Raw genomic sequence first — 19,202 nt, forward strand, 5'->3', positions numbered from 1 at the left:
ACAACTGGCGGGCGATGCGTTAATGTTGAAGCAAGTGGCGCTTGCCGCCTTCATTACGTATCGATTCCGCGGAAGTTTTTTGCTCTCCAGTAAGCCGCCGCGGCTTTAATGCGTGCCGCTGCAGGCCGTGCCAGTAATTACCGGTTCAATTTCACAGCCAGCACACATATCGAATTTATTTTCTACCGCTCATCCCGTTAAACTCGGTTAAATTCTTAACGGCATAATTTATCATTAAATCTTGTTTGTAATTACGGCACCGGGCCGCGTGTGCGAATAAAACTTCAATTTACACTCGAATTTCGAAATCGTTAGTCTCAAGCGGAAGGTAAACTGGGGTGGAAAATACGTGTACAGCGGCACAGGAGTTTAGACTTATGAGAAAGAAAACAGATGTAATGTTTTAGGTATTGCGCACTGGAATGTGACAAGACACGGACGTCGATTTCAATTTATTTGAACCGTATCGAATAATACAACAAGCATATTCCGGAACTATGATATCGATGAAGAAAGATGTAAGGATAGTCTGAAAAATACCCAAATAACTATAGCAAAGTTTACTACAGAGCAACAGTCCACCTGGCCGAATTTGGTTTCAGGCGGAACAGAGAAGCACGTGACCACGGCCGACCACCTGTTCCAGAATCACGACACGGAGAGCAGTGATACATTAAAGCCTACTGCCCTTCGTATCCCAGCTGAGCACTCTACATATAACATTCTTGCTACGGGAATATCTACAAGCGTCGATAAGCGAAACCGATACTAGACAGCAGAACTAAGTCGGACAAGGGCCACATAATCTGTACTTTCCACAACGACTAGTGAATTGACACGAAATAATCCATAAATTCGCAGTAACACAGTGTGTCAACCACTTGAATCTGACACGTCGATCTAACCCAGCCGCAACTCTGTTTTCATTTTACGGATCAGAAGATGATTACGTATTTCTTCTCCTCACACAGGTAATATTTTCCTAGTAGGCGTTAACTGAGAAGTCTAAGAATATATGAGGGCTACCCAGAAAGTATGTTCCGATTGTCCGCGAAATGGGCACTACTGTAAAAATCAAGAATGTTTTATATGCAACAGCTAGCCACAGCTCCCAGCTAATTATCTAAATAATTGCTGCTCCGACTTAGACATCTGTCGTGGCGTTGTACCAATTTTCAATACCCTTGTCACAGAAGACAGCGGCCAGTGCTTTCCGCTAATTCTCTACGCAGGTTCACTTCTCGTTGTCTGTGCCAAAATGTGTTCTTCGTAGTCAGCAGCTCGTGCGAGCAGAGATAAAACTCAGGGGGTCAATCGCGGTCTGTGTTGTGGGTGATGAAACACTTCCCTCTGAAAACGCTGTAGGAGGATCTTCATGGCCCCTGCAGAGTGCAGCTGAGAATTGTCACGAAGAAGGAACGGAGTGACACTTGTGTTACGTGGGCTGCATAGCTTCAAGCGAAATTTCTCGCTAGGCCCTCGTACTTGGCGAGAGACACTATTTTCTAGGTACATTTACGTGCTCACTGTGCGCTCAGAACAGAAAAGAGTGATTTGACGCGGTCGACGGGCTTTCTACAGACACTGCGCAACACATCTGTGCAAAGCTTCATCGGATTTTTACAGTGGTTTCCATTTCGCTACCGATCGGAACTTACTTTCTGGATAGCCCTCGTATGTGCCCGTTAAATGTACTGGGTAGTTATAATAAGAGAATCTACTCACGGGTTTCCAATTTGGACTGTAATTTTCGTTGAGCAGCGAAACTTGGTAGATATGCTAATGCGTTAATGCGGAACCGATTTATGTTGGAAAAAAATTCATTTCTGTTTTGGAGAAGAAGAGCAAATCTGGCACTGTACAGCATCACGTCGACGTCTCCGGTATTCGTACTGAACAAACTGTGCACGGGACAGTTAGTAATAAAATCATCAAAACTATGTCTATCTCATTTTTCTCACTTTTCCTTCCCACGTTCCATTCCTAAACCAACACGTATGGAAACATTTATATTCGTCTTTGTTATATTCACAGAGACAGGTTTCCACCTTGTGGCCAAAATTGGAATTAATTCTTTTCCAGCGTAGGTCTGTTCTGTACTAATGTATTAGAATGTTTACAAAGTTTTACTGTCAAACGATAATCACAACCCACACCGGACCTCTGTGAGAAGCACCCAGTACATCGTTCAAGGAATACGACAGAATATGTTCAGAGTATAACGAACACTTTCTGCAGGCTCAGTTTTCAACTTGAATAGGAAAAAGAAAAAGTTATTTTCTCCGGCGTACACTGTAAAGTTGCTGGTCGGGCGGGAGTGGTACAGTTGTTGAGGAGATAAGTTAACAATACCTGGGGAATCACTGCGATGTAAATGAAAGGGGTGCCGAGAAAATAAGCTAACGCTACCTCAGAAATGAATGGCGTCCACCAGTGGCTCAACGGGGATTACCCGAGTACAGATACAGAGGCGGAATCTTTTTCCGAAATTCCGCGTCTATAGCTAGAAAAACAGCGGCTAATCTGAAGGCAGGCTGCACGGCAGTAACTTTACGGAAGACAAAACATTGATCCGCGAGGGAGGCTCGCAGCTGCGTGTATTATTAAGGAACACTTGTTAAGGACAAAGGGCGCGCTTTCCTTTGTAATGAGTGGAGCGCCCAGCGCCACACACGTAGCCCTCCCCCCCGCTCCGAGCCGGCGCGCTGCAAAAATTGCGAAATCCTTTTTGGTCTGAGCATATTCCGGAGTAACAAAAATGACGCCAACTTTTTTGAAGCCTTAACGCAGCCGAGTTATTCGTAATTATCTTCTTATTTTTACGGAGAAAACACAGGAGAATTAAATAAAGCTCTATGGCCGACAATTGGAGAGATTCCCAGGTTTTGCGTGCCTGTGTATGAAACCGTGCTAATCCCTACCGGAACCCGTTGTACGATTATTGTATGTAAAAAACGCGCGAAGCATCTTGTGAAAAAAAAAGCAAAATGAACACGACGACGTTGCAGGCTAAAGTAAATAGCCGTAATACTTTTAATTTTTAATGAAAAGTATTTTAGTGAAAAGATTTGTGCCAGTGGAAGTAATAATTGCTTCTGCAGCGAAGTCCTGGAATGCAGGCGAAGAAGAGTCTTTATCGGAAATACCAGTCGTAGTCAGCACATATCTAAATTGTAGTTATACATTCTCTATCTTTAAATGTACATATAACACTCTTTTAATGAGTTAAATGATAAATTATACAAATTACGTGTTATGTAAGTTCATCAGTATCTTCATCCACATAAGAAATACTTAAAGTTGCCACCAGACTCTTACCTTCTGAACGCTGAATTAATATGTTTGTTGATAGCAGTTTAGTAATGAAAAAATACTCGGAAAACCCTCACATTTACAGTAAGTGCCCCTGGTGGAGCTTAATTAGTCCTCTGATTTAGAAAAAACTAACTGAATGTCATACCTGTCAAATAGTCTATCGTTTACTTAACTTTGTTTGTTAGATTAGGAAATAAGTCGTAGGGAAGCCTGCTTTAAGCCTCCTCCAGGAGAGTTAGATTATGGATGGTCGATGGATATCTTCTGAACCCACACTGACAGGGAATAAGGAGACCTCTGAATTCTAAAATCTGGACAAGACCTTGGCTCATCATCCACTACTCGGTCTTCGCACGCAGCTACGACGCTTCTTCCGATTTTTCAAGGGGACGAAAAAGATACCTTCTCTCCGTGAGCCGCGAAATTAACCAGATCAAAGCGGCAAGGAAGATTTCTTCCCTGCTACCTGTGAGATGTCATAACATGTATCGTGTCCAGGTTGTGTGAAACGAGCCGCAGAGAACCCCGAATCCAGGTCCCACAGGAGACGAAGTTTCGTTCGGCATTTATGGAACTGAAGTGCAAAGTGTCATTTCTATGGCCCTGGAAAGCCGCGGGTGGCAATTATGATGTTGAAACATTCTGCCATTGTCTGGACTATGTTCCTCGAGCTGGTTTGGAGACTTCCAATTCGCTTAGCTGGCGTAACACAGCTCCTCTCGCCTCTCCTTGAATTCCTCTTAACATTCTCCAATACAACAGTAAGTTTGTTGGAACGGTTTATACTCTTCAGAAAATGTTGGCATGATCTTCGTCTGGCTGGACGTTCAAGCCAGCTACTGGGACAGTGTCATTAAGGAAGCTGTTGAAATGAAACTATCAAGCAACCTTATAAACAGAGATGGTGGATCTTGTCTAAATGCTGCTTGGAATCCGGCTCTGTCTCTCATCAAAAAACAGAGGGACATAATTAGGGCTACCTCACCTGTTGATTAATAGTCACTATCGATATTTCTGATGTTGGTTATCTTTGGTTGTGTGTTGACTTTGCGGTTACTTGTTATGTGTGTGGTATCTTCCTTTTTTCTCCTCTGTGAAGCGAGGTATTAAACTCCCTTGCACATTGCTTCCTCCTAGCAGCTATGCCTTGAGAATGGCAGGGTGTGCTCCTGCCGAAATATCGGCGGTGGTCGACGACGTCACCCGCCAGAAAACCCGTAAATTATTTGAACATTCAGTTCGCCGAGAAAAGTTAAGGTCTCACATCGTCTACTCTTCTTCACTATTCGGCTGCATATGTCACTCGATATCGGACATACTATGAGGTTACTTGCTGCTGGTCGACATCTGAACCTAGGCACGAACGCCCGCCTGTACCTGGCATCAGGTCAGCACTGAGCACCTCACCAGACAACTCGCTGCCTCCGAAGCTGGCCTCAACACTGTCATATGGATGCTTCAGCAGTGTGATGGATTGTCTTTGAGACATGATCCCCCATTACCGGACGCTGTCATGGAGTTCAAATAGTGAGTCTGTTGTACAGCATACCGCTCGCCCTACTGACGAGGGACATCATTGATCTCGATCGAAACCTTGCGTACGATAACACCCGATAGTAAAAGAGAGTGGTCTGTGTCATTTCCATGCAAAACGTTACATTCTACCACAAACAAAGTAACAAGATATCAATACCACAGGAACGAATTTATACGTAGTTAGATAACGTCTGTGTATCATTACATTTTCAATCAACAGTGCCGAAAACCCTCTGCTTAAAGTAATTATATTAGGGCAAAACAAACATATCCTAAACGCCTGACACCGTTTATGATAATTCTTGTAGTGCAGATGCTGGATTCCGACGAAGTGGTTGAAACAAGGTGGAAGAGAAGAATGTGCACACCTCACTAAAGCCACGTTTTTACATTCAAAATCACTTTCGCATTCAACCAGCTCAATGTCAAGAGCCATACTAATTACATTTTCAAATGACGATATGGGTATGTTAGTGTCATAACCTACCTTTCGCCAAGCATATTGCAACATAGGCGCATACTTTGGTACAGAAAATCGATTTTAAATCACAGAGTGACTTGGGGTGATGAAATAACGATCATTTACCTTCACTTGTGGCTTGGCACATTGTTTTGTAATCTTACAAAATCAGCAATCCTTCTGATATAGAGCTGATACTGCCGGAAGAAGTACACATCAAGGGGTTGGAAATATTTTTTTTTGTTTTCGGTGGCAATATGTTCAGTATAAAATCTTTGTATGAAGAACATGCATCCATAAAGTTACGATCTGTATGACCTGATCAGGAATCACTTAGCAGTAGGCTCTTTTCACTTGTAACATGTTCGCCAAACACTGAAGTTAGAAAACGTTTCATGCGTTCTTTAGTAATTTTTCCGTTTTAGCTTGCTTCCACATGAATCTTTCGTGGAAAGGCTGTTTCAAGTTTCTCTTGAAAACACTTGTTTGGAATTTTACCTGTCATTGATAAAGTCACATCAGTTGCGTAGCTGTGGGTAGAGCTACGTGCAAACTGCAACACACTAGCTAATGTTTTCTCTCCTCCGTGAGACAGTTTTGATAATGGAGACATTTCATGCTAAAATATATTTTGGTCGCTGTACCTAACATTTCCTTTCTCCACACCCTGCTCTGTCATAAACATGTTCATTTCCTCCACAAACTCTTGTGCCCTCTGGTGTATATTATTACCGTCTTCTATATCCTTTGCAGATGTATTATAATGCCAGGATGAAATGCCATATTCGGCCTTCACGTTGTCAATAAAAGAAATCGAAACTTTGAAATTGTCCAAGACAACCATTTTAGACGCTTCCAGTGCCCACATTTGAAGATTCCAATAGTGAACTGTGATCCATTCCACCTTTTCTATCAAACTGCGTATTACATGCTCTTTTATATTTTGTAATTGCGATAGTCTGTTTCCTTTGAAACGAGCTCCTGCTCCCCTGTTGGTAGGGACATAATTTAGACTTAATCTGCAATTTATTTACATTTAATGCACTTATAGTGCCTCATTAGTTTGGTATAGGAATTGAGGCCACGATCGTAATATTTTCATGAACGTTATGTAGTAAGCCGTCATCAGTATCTTCTAATACAGTGGCCTCGACTGTTTTGGTGGAAATAGTCCGTACTCACTCTGACAGGACTGTTTCTGAACGTAGTGTACTGCTTGAGAGCCACCTGCAGCTTCAGGCTCTTCCTGTCCTTCAGAAGTAGTATACCTATCCAGCGTAACGTCATGTACTTTTGTGTCATCCTCATTACATTTCTGAATTATTTTGTTATATAATATATCCAGAAACCCATTTCAATATACAGCACGTCGCAACGTTGTCCCTAATATTTGTACCACATTCGTAGGATAAATTCTCTTCATAATATCGCTGCACACAGTTCACACATGCGAAGACTCCAAGACACACACTCGTACTGCAGCTACACCATTCACGCAACTAGAGCACTTGTTAGTGCAACTACGGCATACCACCGTCTAATGGCACTAGCAGACAAGTGCGGAGGTTTGTGTCAAAGTGGCAAAGAACACTGTTGTTTTTAAGAGCGAGTGTTGGTCTATCGAGGGAAACTCCCCACCGCACCCCCGAACAGATTTTGTGGTTAGATGGCACAATGGATAGCCCGTCAAAAACGGGACACAGATAGGGAATGGAAACAGGAAGGTGTACTGAACTGTGAAAAAAAAGCAAAATAGTAACTGATAACGGTCCAAGCTCAAGATGTGCAAGATCGGGCGAGGTTGAATACCCACACAAAAGAAAGCGGTCTGAGTCATTTCTATGCAAAACTTTCCATTCTACCACTAGTGACATTGTAATTGAGAGAAGCAAAGTAACAACATATCAATACCACAGGAAAGGATTTATACGTAACTCAATAATGTCGATGTATCATTACATTTTTAATCTACAGTGCCAAAAACCCTCTGCTTAAAGTAATTATAATAGCGCAATACATAAATATCCTACACACCTGACAGTAGTGCCTACGTTAATTCTCTTAGTGCAGATGCAGGATTTCAATGAAGTGGTTAAAACAAAGTGGCAGACAACAATGTACACACATCATTAAAGCCACGTTTTTACATTCAAAAAGAAAAAAAATGGCTCTGAGTAGTATGGGACGTAACATCTGAGGTCATCAGTCCCCTAGAACTTAGAACTACTTAAACCTAACTAACCTAAGGACATCACACACATCCATGCCCGAGGCAGGATTCGAACCTGCGACCGTAGCGGTCGCGCGGTTCGAGACGGAATTTACATTCAAAATCACTTTCGCATTCAACCAGCCCAACACTATAAACCATACTAACTACATTTTCAAATGACGATATGGCTACATCAGTGTCATAATCTACCTTTCGCCAAGCATATTGCAACATAGGCGCCTACCTTGGTGAAGAAATACGACACACACACACACACACACACACACACACACACACACACACACACACATATGAACTGTTCATCCCCTAATTGAAATATCTGCTCGCTGTATTCAAATTTGTATCGTGGTGATGTAACCTCTGTTTGCAACAGTGAGGTGTAAGGGAGGGACCCCCAGATGTACGTACATCCTATTTGTCTATTTGTTCTACATAAGTACCGTATATTATGACCCTTGCGTTCCGTTTTGGAAGTTTTGACTCTTTAATTCCTTTGTCGTAACAGTGTTTACACTAGTTTATTTGTTGTTTTCATTTATGTGAGAGGTCTATGCGGCATCACACCCGCTTTCACTATTCATCACATTTACTTGCGACGGTAATATGTTTTTATCACACGACTCGTATTCTAAAGCCAATGTATAGTCTGACAATTACCAGGACTACAGAAGGAGAACAGACACGTCAACAACCGGACGGAGAGTTAATAATTTTGTGAAACAAAGGGCACGACAGAGATTTGAACACGGATCTCCTGCTTTGCAGTCAAACACCGTGATCACACAACCATGACGCGGTCGTTCTTGCAAATCACCCGATGTTCCACATATTGAACTTGCACTGTTCACTGTTTATATTTTGCCTCTTTTTTCACAGTTTAGTACACTTTCTTCCAGTTTTCATTCTGATCTGTATTCAGTCTTAGACGAACTATCCACAGCGCCATTTTAAAACTAAATCTGAAGGGGTGCGATGGGGAGTTTCTCTTGTAAGCTTGGTTTTGTGCGGTTCCCAGCGTTAGAGGTCAAAGATGTCCCTTTGAGAGTCAGTTTTTGGTACTGCTCTCTCTCAAGTTGCATCCAGACAGGGAAGTAATCACTGCAATGCATGTCGTTCAGCACTTCTTAATGTGTACTATGTACAACGGCTGGAAAACTTATCGAAAGACCGATGCCAGAGAATCACCCCGTTGCTTTGTATGCTGTGCCCATGTTCGGAAGTCAAAGGTCTTCTGTTAAAACACGTTATCCAAGCCACCGTTTCTGCTGCAGTATAAGATAAATAAAAAGTTGCTATGTGTTCCTTCTACCCGCACCTTCGTCAGTCAGTCCATCAGGAGACTCTCACTAAGCTCATCATATAGATCCCGCTGCCATTCCTAATGCGATATGTGGGAATTTTAATTCACGCAGTGCCACCTGCGGCCGGGGTAGTATACAGGTGGTGGTTCAAATGGCTCTGAGCACTATGGGACTTAACATCTATGGTCATCAGTCCCCTAGAACTTAGAACTACTTAAACCTAACTAACCTAAGGACATCACACAACACCCAGTCATCACGAGGCAGAGAAAATCCCTGACCTCGCCGGGAATCGAACCCGGGAACCCGGGCGTGGGAAGCGAGAACGCTACCGCACGACCACGAGATGCGGGCTATACAGGTGGTAAGGGGGAGAGTGGAGGAGTGATATTTATCATCCAAACCTTTAGCTCCCGCCAATTTAGCTACACCGTTCTGCACTTACAGCGATTTATTCCAAATTTATTGGGTGTGCTGGGCCTGGCCAGAAATGATAGTGGCAAAAGAAAGAGTTCCAGGTGGCCATGGATTTGGAAAAGATAGCATTTTGGCGAGGGTCGGTTGAGGCATGAGCCATTTGGATTAGCATATTTCCCATACTGTGGCTGGCGCAACGGAAAGGGTACAGAACGCTAAGCTGAGGGTCGTAGGGTCGAATCTCTATGCGGAATATTTCTTTCTTTTCAAGTTTTACACTGAAATAATTGTCAGTATATTGTATTTATTAATATTTTCATAAAACTCATTAAAAGGAAAGCCAAGAATAATTGGGGACTGCCAATAAATTTCCATGATGGGATTTCGAGGCGTACAGGAAAAATTCGTATATAAAATTACATACTATTATTGTTTTACAGTTTATGACTTTCATGTTCTGGGATCATATTCATGTAAAAACGAGAAAACCATTAACTTTCTCGGAATCTTCCACGTATTATAAACGTCGCATTTTTATATTTACGCTATAATTACAATTCCTTCTCGGATAGTTATTTACAGAGTCCTCATGGACGCCGTAAATACAATCCTTTTTTGGAAACATAATCGGAGATTCTCCTTTGCGTTTCTTTTTCAAGTCTTTCATGTAAGTATTAATAAACACAATTTATTCAGCATTATTTCGGTTTCTTTGCACTGTAAAAAACGTAAAAACTGAAAATGAAATAAAGGATTTCACGTAAGGACTCGACCTCATGAATCTCGCATTACCGTTATACACTCTATGTGCTACGCGTACCGATACCTGGAAACTACGTTAACATAAATGGATCATGTCTCTCCCGACCTGCACCGAAAATGCTATCTTTTCTAAATGCTTGGCCATCTGGGAAGGTTTACACTCTCCCTCCCCCCACCCCCCTCCGCCTTCCACAACCCTCCTACGCCCCCCCCCCCCAATATCTCTTGGATGGTGTGGGGACACTGCGACAGTTGCAAGTCTATTTTAGAGGCCAAATTATAGCCTTAGGCGGATTTCATACGCCTTAGTCTCCAAAGCGAAACCTTTAAACCACCAGACTGAACTATATATTTGCATAGTCTGGTGGTTTCAAACCTGCGTTTTTCAGTTTTGGCACTTAGTCTAGGCTTTTCTATAGAACACTTCGGAGACAATTTCCTGGCGATGTCCGTGCTTCTCTATTTACCTGAACGTCTGCCTGTGTGCTGCGAACCATTCGATTTGGACGACGGTTCAATCCCGTCTCCGGCCATCCTGATTTAGGTTTTCCGTGATTTCCCTAAATCGCTTCAGGCAAATGCCGGGATGGTTCCTTTGAAAGGGCGCGGCCGATTTCCTTCCCCATCCTTCCCTAACACGAGCTTGCGCTCCGTCTCTAATGACCTCGTTGTCGACGGGACGTTAAACACTAATATCCTCCTCCTCCATACGATTTTGGCAACACTAGTCCTTTCTTATAGTTTAGACGGAGCTAGCAGTTTCGAGGTTATAGTTCCCTTGTAATTGCACGTACAATGCACGTCTTTGGCAAATGAGCTTTCTAGTGAGTTCCAAATGCATGTGCGAGTTCAATTTTCATGTGAACCTCCAGTTGTATTAGTCACATGCTGCCGCTGCTGTGAAATAGATAATGCTAGAGAAAACAATAAACCGTGTAACAGAATGCAGAATGACGTTTTAAGTATTTAGGAGATTGTAAGGGATAAAATTTTGAACGTTTTAATATAAGAAACCTACAGGCAGAAATGTGAAATAAAGTTTCTACGCCACCAGTGTGCTGTTGAAAATCAACGAACTAACTGTGGAAGATTTACCAGGTGAGATTCTCCGTGAATATTTCCGCTGGAATTCTTGGAGGTCAACTTACTGGACCACACATATCGCTAGATCGTTAGAGTTGTTGTTATACTTGAACTTTCGTGACAATGCCGTGTCTGAACTCCTGAGGAAGTTCTGTTGAAGCTGCACACTAGTTTGCGGTTTCAGAACGGTGGTGCTCCAGACCACTTTGACTGTCGGACTAGGACACACTTCACAGACAACTTCAGACGGAGAGTAATTGGAAGCGGAAGCTCAGTCCCTCGGCCTGCGCGCGATCCTGACCTCAGTCATCTTCACATTTTTCTCTCGGATTTTGTAAAGTCTGTTGTGTACTAGAAACCAGCAGGAGTAGTAGCGTATCTTTACAGCAGTTGATAACATTGGAGTGGAGCATGGAATGTTAAAGAGAATCATACAAAACATGGTTCGTCGTAGCACATTATCTAAAGAAGCCTCTGGACATCATATTGAACATTTATTCTACAGCAGTGCAGCCCCTGATTCGATTTACAGTGTGTGATTATACTCTACTGTTTTGTCAGTAAACATTTTTCAAACTACAGTGTTCCGGTTTTCACTTAGCCTACCGAGTGCACGGAAAGTGAATAGGGCTGTGCTGACTATTTCACATTTCCAGCTATCGGTTCCTCATCTCAAAACGTTTCGAGTTTCATCCTCTACAACCTCCCAAATTTTAAAACGTCATTCTGTTGCAGATTGTATAACTATAAAAAAAATCCGACAAGTGCGCGTAGTACTCGCATCCTGAGGGTTCGGTATAAACTTAGTTATGTACATAGATGATAATAATAATTTCGTGTGGCTCATTGGTCTGGTGCAAGTTCTTCTATTGGACGCCACTTCGGCTGCTGCGTGTTCATAGCCTACCCCATTTATACAACTGGGGAAATGTGGTCTACAGTTTGACGTGGAATCCGAAACACGTGTTGTTCCTGGGGACTCCTGACATCGTTGAGAGGTGAAGACTAAATTCGAATGTGGCTGAAAACTCTATGGTCTGATCGAGATTTGATCCCATGACATATAAATTTCTTGGCACGCGCTTTACCGCGAGGTCACCAGCACCAAAACGTATGTAGATACATCATCTATAGGTTTTTATGAGTGAGTTTGCGAGTACCAAAATACGTGATTATGACCGTATGTTTGGGATTCATTGATTTAGAAGCTTAAATTATTTACACCACCAAGAGACCGTAGACCTTAGTATTCCATATATATTTCAATTTCAAACCTGTACCCATTCCTGAGGAAAAGGCGTCTTAACAATCAGACAGACAGGCGGACAGTTAACAAATCGGGGAAAAATGTTTTTATATGATTTATTACAAATTAACAAACTTTATTTGTATTGTGAGACCTTCCTTCTTCAGAGTGAAATTTTCACTCTGCAGCGGAGTGTGCGCTGATATGAAACTTCCTGGCAGATTAAAACTGTGTGCCGGATCGAGATCGAACTCGCGACCTTTGCCTTCCACGGGCAAGTGTTCTACCAACTGAGCTACCCACTCACGACTCACGGCCCGTCATCACAATTTTACTCCCGCCAGTACCTCATGTCCTGCTTCCCAAACTTCACAGAAGTTCTCTTGAGGACTAGCACTACTGGAAGAAAGGATACTGCGGGGACATGGCTTAGCCACAGCCTGCTTCTTGTCAGATTTCATGATTCTACGAGAGGCATTCAATAACTAAAGTAACACATTTTTTTCTTAGCCAGTTCCTGTTGGAAAGTGCGGAATGTTTAGTGGGACATCGCGGAATATTAACGCTTTAGCCTCTATAGTTTAATGAAATTCCGATAGGTGGCGGCGCTATACGTAGATTTCGAAATGGCCTCTGTAACGGAGTTGCATTCCACGCAGAGAAATTTTATTGCGTTTACTTTTGACGGAAAATAAGAGCATCGCAGTTATTCATAGGTGCTGCAGAATGTGTACGGAGATCTGACAGCGAACTAAAGCACGGTCAGTCACTGGGCGGGGCGTCTGTCATCATCGGAGCAAGGTCGTGCAAACCTGTCTGATCTAGGCATGCCGGCTGGCCGCACACAGCTGTGACTCCTGCAGTGTTGGAAGGTGCGGACACTCCCATTCGAGGGGATCGACGAATCACAATCAAACACCCTGCTGCATCATCTGCACGTCTCTGTTGGTAGTGTGGACACACTCGTCCACCAATTGAAGTACTCAAAACTGTGTGCCCCGTGGTTTCCTCGCCGACTAAGAAAGGACCAGAAAGAGGAACGAAGGACTATCTGTGCGGAACTGCTTACGTAGTTACGAGGCTGATCGTGCCATTTTTCTGTCGAACATCGTCACAGTTGATTAAGCATGGGTTCATTACTTACAAGCGGAAACGAAACGGCAATCCATGGAGTGGCACCACACCATCTCTCCTCTGAAGAAACAGTTCAAAACCACACCCTCCCCGGAAAGTCTTGGCGACGGTCTCCTGGGACTCTGTATCATTTCCTGCCTCTCGGTGGAAAGAACAACTTGGAAGCGTACTGTGCTGCCTCAAGGAATTGAAAACATGGCTTCAGCGAGGTTTGTCTCCACAAAAGTGCTAACAAACGTCTCCTTCTACATGACAACGCAAGGCCTCACACAAGTCTGGGAGCCCACAAGACTTCATTGGATTCCTCGTCCTAACTGACCCCTCAACCCGGCTCTCCCAGCTTCCGACGTCCATCTGTTGGCCGAGGATGCACTCCGATGGAAGCAGAACGTGGATGATGGGGAGGTTATTGAGGCTGCAACACGTGGGCTCCGACGCCGACTAGTACAGTGATACCTTGCGGTCATAGAGGACCTCTCCGTAAGGTAGCGTCAGGCCGTCGCATTGAACGGATTGTGTGTTAAAAAACAGGCTTTAGTAACCAAAAGAGCCGGGGAATAATGTGGTGGATCGGAATTCTGAATGAAACCTATCTGCTTTTCGAGAAAAATGTTGTGTTGCTTATTGAAGGCATGTCATAGGTCAATGGGACTTCCCTATAGGTATTGTTGAGTCAGTTGGCGAGTATCATAATATGTGGCATAAATGGCCGTATCTTTTGATTTCCTTGACTTAGAAGCTCAAATTAGTCACACAGGCAAGGGGCTATACTCCTCGTTATGTGATATAAATTTCACCTTGATATTTATATCCATTCCTGAGAAAAATGGGTCTTAACAATAGGACAGACGGACACAAAGACAACCGACAACAAAATGATAGTATAATAGTTTCATTTTTCCCGAGCGAGGTACGGAATCCCAAAAGTGATATTTTCTTAACGCTTCCGTTCTACCAAGAATGCCACTCTGCAACTTAAGATGTAATTCACACGTCAAGATTTAAATTGTTACTCATGGAAGCGAATAAATGCTGAAACCAGTTAGAGTGACTTAAGAGAGGAAATAATGTTTTATAATAGGCGAATTTATATAAAATAATAATTCTATAGTAAGTTAAAAGTGTTGTAATACACTCACTATATTTCGCGTTAATGCTTCGAAACTGTAATTTAGAATTCGATTCTACACGCAACATGTGAACATGAATTAACCGTCCTCCTGAAAGAAACGCAGGGCCAGTTGAAGAGGGCTAATAGACGACTCGGACTATAACACGTTACTACCTCCGAAATTTAGGGTACGTATAAAGATAGTAACCAAACTTGATCTGAACTATAGTCTGGCCACTTCATTAGATCTGGAATAATAGTTCTCTGAGTTTTTTTTATTTTTTTATTTTGTGAAGGATAGATATTCACTGCTCACAGGATCATTAGTAATGTAACTTTGTATTAGTACGTCATACGTAAGGGATTGTCTTTTAAACGGCTACAAAGGCTTAAAAAACTGCCGAAAAGCACAATCAATATTGACAAACGGAAATTTAAATCCAGCTTCTACAGAATACGAGTTATACACATCTGCGTGGTGTCGCACAGCCGAATGCTGGATGTTCCAGTCGCCGTCTGGCCGTCACGATTTTGGTTTTCGTTTGTTTCAACAGAAGAGTTACATAAAATACTGGAGGGTTACTTTGAAAAGAATGCGCCCGATTTGCCTGTCCATCGTTCCCAAATCGGTCTCCAACGATCTCGTCGCCGGCGGGAGGTCTAGTCTTACTCTTCCTTTCCATCTCCCTTACTAGGTGGCTTACGTCACAATCTCAACTATTGATAGACGTTATATGCAGGCCATCGTTACGCTTTCCTCTAGCGTATATACGACATTGAGGTTCAGTTGCGGAAATCAGCAAACCACTGTTTCGCTGTTATTGGTATATTCTTGTACTTCAAACTGTGTCCGTATGTGCAAGAGACGCATGCCCCTAAAAAAGCAAGTGTCTCAGAATATTAACTGTTGCCCCTACTACTGCTCTCAGAAGTTGATGGTATGTCTGGAAATGAGAGGCGGTAATCAGAAAACGTAACGCGGATAAAGGAAAGCTACATTATCAAGTCATAGTGCGATGATAATTTTCAAATGGCTTAATTTAGTTTCAGACATTTTTATAGATTCTCCTTCTTTCTGATTTAAGATTGTGTTACTAAAATCAATTTAATTGATGGAGAAACTTAAATATCATTCATTTGTATAAAATTTGAATACCAATTTTCGTGAGGTGCCAAAACAGTTTTATTTAACGGTACTTTCATTCGTGGATTTATGATTCTTATTTTTACCCGATAGCTAGTTTTCCTTTTACCACTTATGAATTTTATGCTTTGTGAATGTAAGAACTTGAAATCGTAGAAACGAGACGGTTGAACCTCAACTTGTAGGTTCTGCAGTAGCTGTTTGGGTGAACCCTTTCGTTTGTATGAGCCTAGTAATACACTAGAGTGTTCAAACCATCTTTCACAGTAATCGCTAACTGATTTATTTTCTGGCAGCTGATGTTCGGCATATGTCAGTTAATACTTTGATACTGGCACCATATACGGAAAGGGTCGCGATCAAATCCCAATCCGGATGTTTCAAGTTATTTTTATATCATTGTCACCAACTACTACTGAAAATAATTCCTGAATGAGCCCTCGTCGATTTCTTGCTCGTTACCATAAACACTGAGCCTCTAACGGCTTCAAGACGGCATGCTGTGACAGATAAATACTTAATGTGTCCTTCAGTATGTGTCCTTCAGCTGCAAATTAAATCATGGAAAACAGGTCCTTTTTCGTAGCTTCAAACGGGAAAGTTATGAAAGACCCAATGCTAAGCTGTTGAAAAACTACTTTCCGTGAGCAGAATTAGTAATAACTGCTCGATTCAATGTTACAGGGGCCTAGCAGGAGCCTTTTTTTTTTTTTTTTAGCAATTCCAAGACCTTGTAGGTGAATGGCATGATAGTTTCTAAAATTAACAGTTGGATGTGAGTTAGAGTAAGGGGAGAGGGTGAAGACAGTCTGAATCTCTCATTCTCTCTCTCTCTCTCTCTCTCTCTCTCTCTCTCTCTCACTCTCTCTCTCTCTCTCTCTCTCTGTGTGTGTCTCCCTCTCTGAAACTGAATCAGTGCATAAACTTCGAGCACAAAAATATTTCGTTAAAGTTGCAAGCTGCCGCATCGGGCAGTTATGGTGCATTTTAGTCGTTTAGCAAGCGATATGAAAACTATAGCTTTATTTGAAATAATTTTACAAATGCGACATCTTACACAAGAGAATATCAAACATAAGTTTCTAATTGCTTCTCTGTCGTACCCTCCGCAACCGAGACAGACAGATGAATGATAGCAACCACCGTAGCCAAGCCCAGTGTCATCAGATAACCAGCGCTGTAGAAGACAAGAATTCCGAAGAGCGTGTGTATTTTCTTCAGAGGTAAGAGCAGATTTCAGACGCGACACTAAGTAAAAATCTTTGAATCTAGAAAACAGGGAATAACGGTGGCGTGTTTGTGGTCTGCTAATTACCATTTTTGGAAAAGCTTTTATTATTAGTAATACGCTAATTGGAATGGGAGTTCGATACAGGAGCTCGTCTAGACTGAGGCGCTTTGAGGTTTCTCCTTTGTAGGCGGACTGAAAGGCGCCGCAATATTTGGTATGCAGCCAAAGGCAGTCAAAGCCGCTCACACTAGCCGCTGCTTTGCATCTGCTTTGCACTCCATACAGACTCTCCACCTGGCGCGCCACCAGCAGCCCGGCTTCATTAGCAGAATACAGGATACTCTCAAATTAAGTGCGAGAAACGACCTTCCTTGGCACAGCATTATCGATATTGCAAACTGCAGCCTCCAGTTGATTAACGTCTCCTCATTAGTAATTGGTTGGAGATTACATAATGTTCCGTATTCGATTGAGTGTACGTTGTATAAGTATCTGTTTAGGGTAGCAACAGTATTGTTAGTTACGTTGACGGTTACTGGAACTGATTTACATTACGGCAAAGTCTAACGTGTTGGGTCCTGCAGAAAACTATTTCAGCTAATGTATAAGCCGAAAAAAGGTGGACTTACATGGAAAGCAGGACGATACAATTTTCTAGTTCACGATGAAGGACAAAAACGAAAAATAATTTAAGATATCGCTGAAACTTGTCGTAGGAAATGGATGGAAATACAAGCACTTCTGATTTAATGGTTCAAATGGCTCCGAGCACTATGGGACTTAACATCTATGGTCATCAGTCCCCTAGAATTTAGAACTCCTTAAACCTAACTAACCTAAGGACATCACACAACACCCAGTCATCACGAGGCAGAGAAAATCCCTGACCCCGCCGGGAATCGAACCCGGGAACCCGGACTTCTGATTTAGCCCTAATAATTAATTGACACGAAGACATTTCTTGTTTTCTTTTTGCTGTAAGGCTCTCTGAATGTTGAACCATTTTTTAAAGTCTTACATATCCTAAGCTTGTTTGGCCCGATTTTATCTTATGTAGACGTTACAGAAACATACAGGTTGCTCTAAAGATATTGGGTCAAAATTCTGCACAAGGTCGGTGGTCTTAAACCGATTATTTTGATACGAGAAAGCTATGGACGGTGATGAATATTTCAGATGGGACAAGGTCTTGAATGAACAGTGCAACTGCTTTTAGCTTCATGGAAATCACCCCCTTCTAATTGTTTGTGAGATAATTACGGTGGACTTTACTACTGTTTAAGATCATGACAGTTTGGCGAGAATACGGCACGAGGAACTTCCAGGCACACATTTAATACACAGTACTACAGAGTATAATGACCGGAATACGAACAAATGAATAGAGAAAAGTGTCACTACTGACATCATCCCACATGAAAAAAAAAATCAACATCGACAGAAGCTTTCTAGAAACAGGGCGGTTCAAGGCACAAAATGTTGGCCAAGGTTCCCCGAAAGGTATTGTTTCTACAAAATACACAGAGTAGATTCTGTTGGCCCCAGTGGGTGAACATTCATCAGTACACGGCCGTCATCTTGCCCGAGAAATGTACACTTCCCTGGAAAATAGTGGTTGGGCAGCTAATGTGGTGTCACCGCCAGACACCACACTTGTCGCCACTGTCAGTGATTGCAGACCGAGCGCCGCCACACGGCAGGTCTAGAGAGACTTCCTAGCACTCGCCCCAGTTGTACAGCCGACTTTGCTAGCGATGGTTCACTGACAAATTACGCTCTCATTTGCCGAGACGATAGTTAGCATAGCCTTCAGCTACGTCATTTGCTACGACCTAGCAAGGCGCCATTATCAATTGCTATTTATGTACCGTCAGACCAATGTTCACCAATTATGGATTAAAGTTAAGTATTCCAACAGCTACGTACTTTATTTGCTAGACTCAAATCCTTTAACTGTTCCAGACCTCACGCCAGCCTGCGTGAGCTTAAACGCGTGCCTGTCGGCTTCACCTCCTAGTGGCTTGACTGTCTTGCCAAGTTACAACAGCTAAATCTTTGAAAATCTTTTGCAACCAGTAGGTCAGCTGACGGCCCTGTAATCCATTGTCGTCATTCTGAACACTTCTGCGTTGTTACACACGCGGGCGGGCAGTTAGGCCCCTATATCATAGCACTCACATTAGGACCATAAAACTATTTTCTGTTAGCATTTGTTGTACATAACACGTA

This window comes from Schistocerca piceifrons, chromosome X (genome assembly GCF_021461385.2).
Source record: "Schistocerca piceifrons isolate TAMUIC-IGC-003096 chromosome X, iqSchPice1.1, whole genome shotgun sequence".
NCBI classification, from domain to species: domain Eukaryota; kingdom Metazoa; phylum Arthropoda; class Insecta; order Orthoptera; family Acrididae; genus Schistocerca; species Schistocerca piceifrons.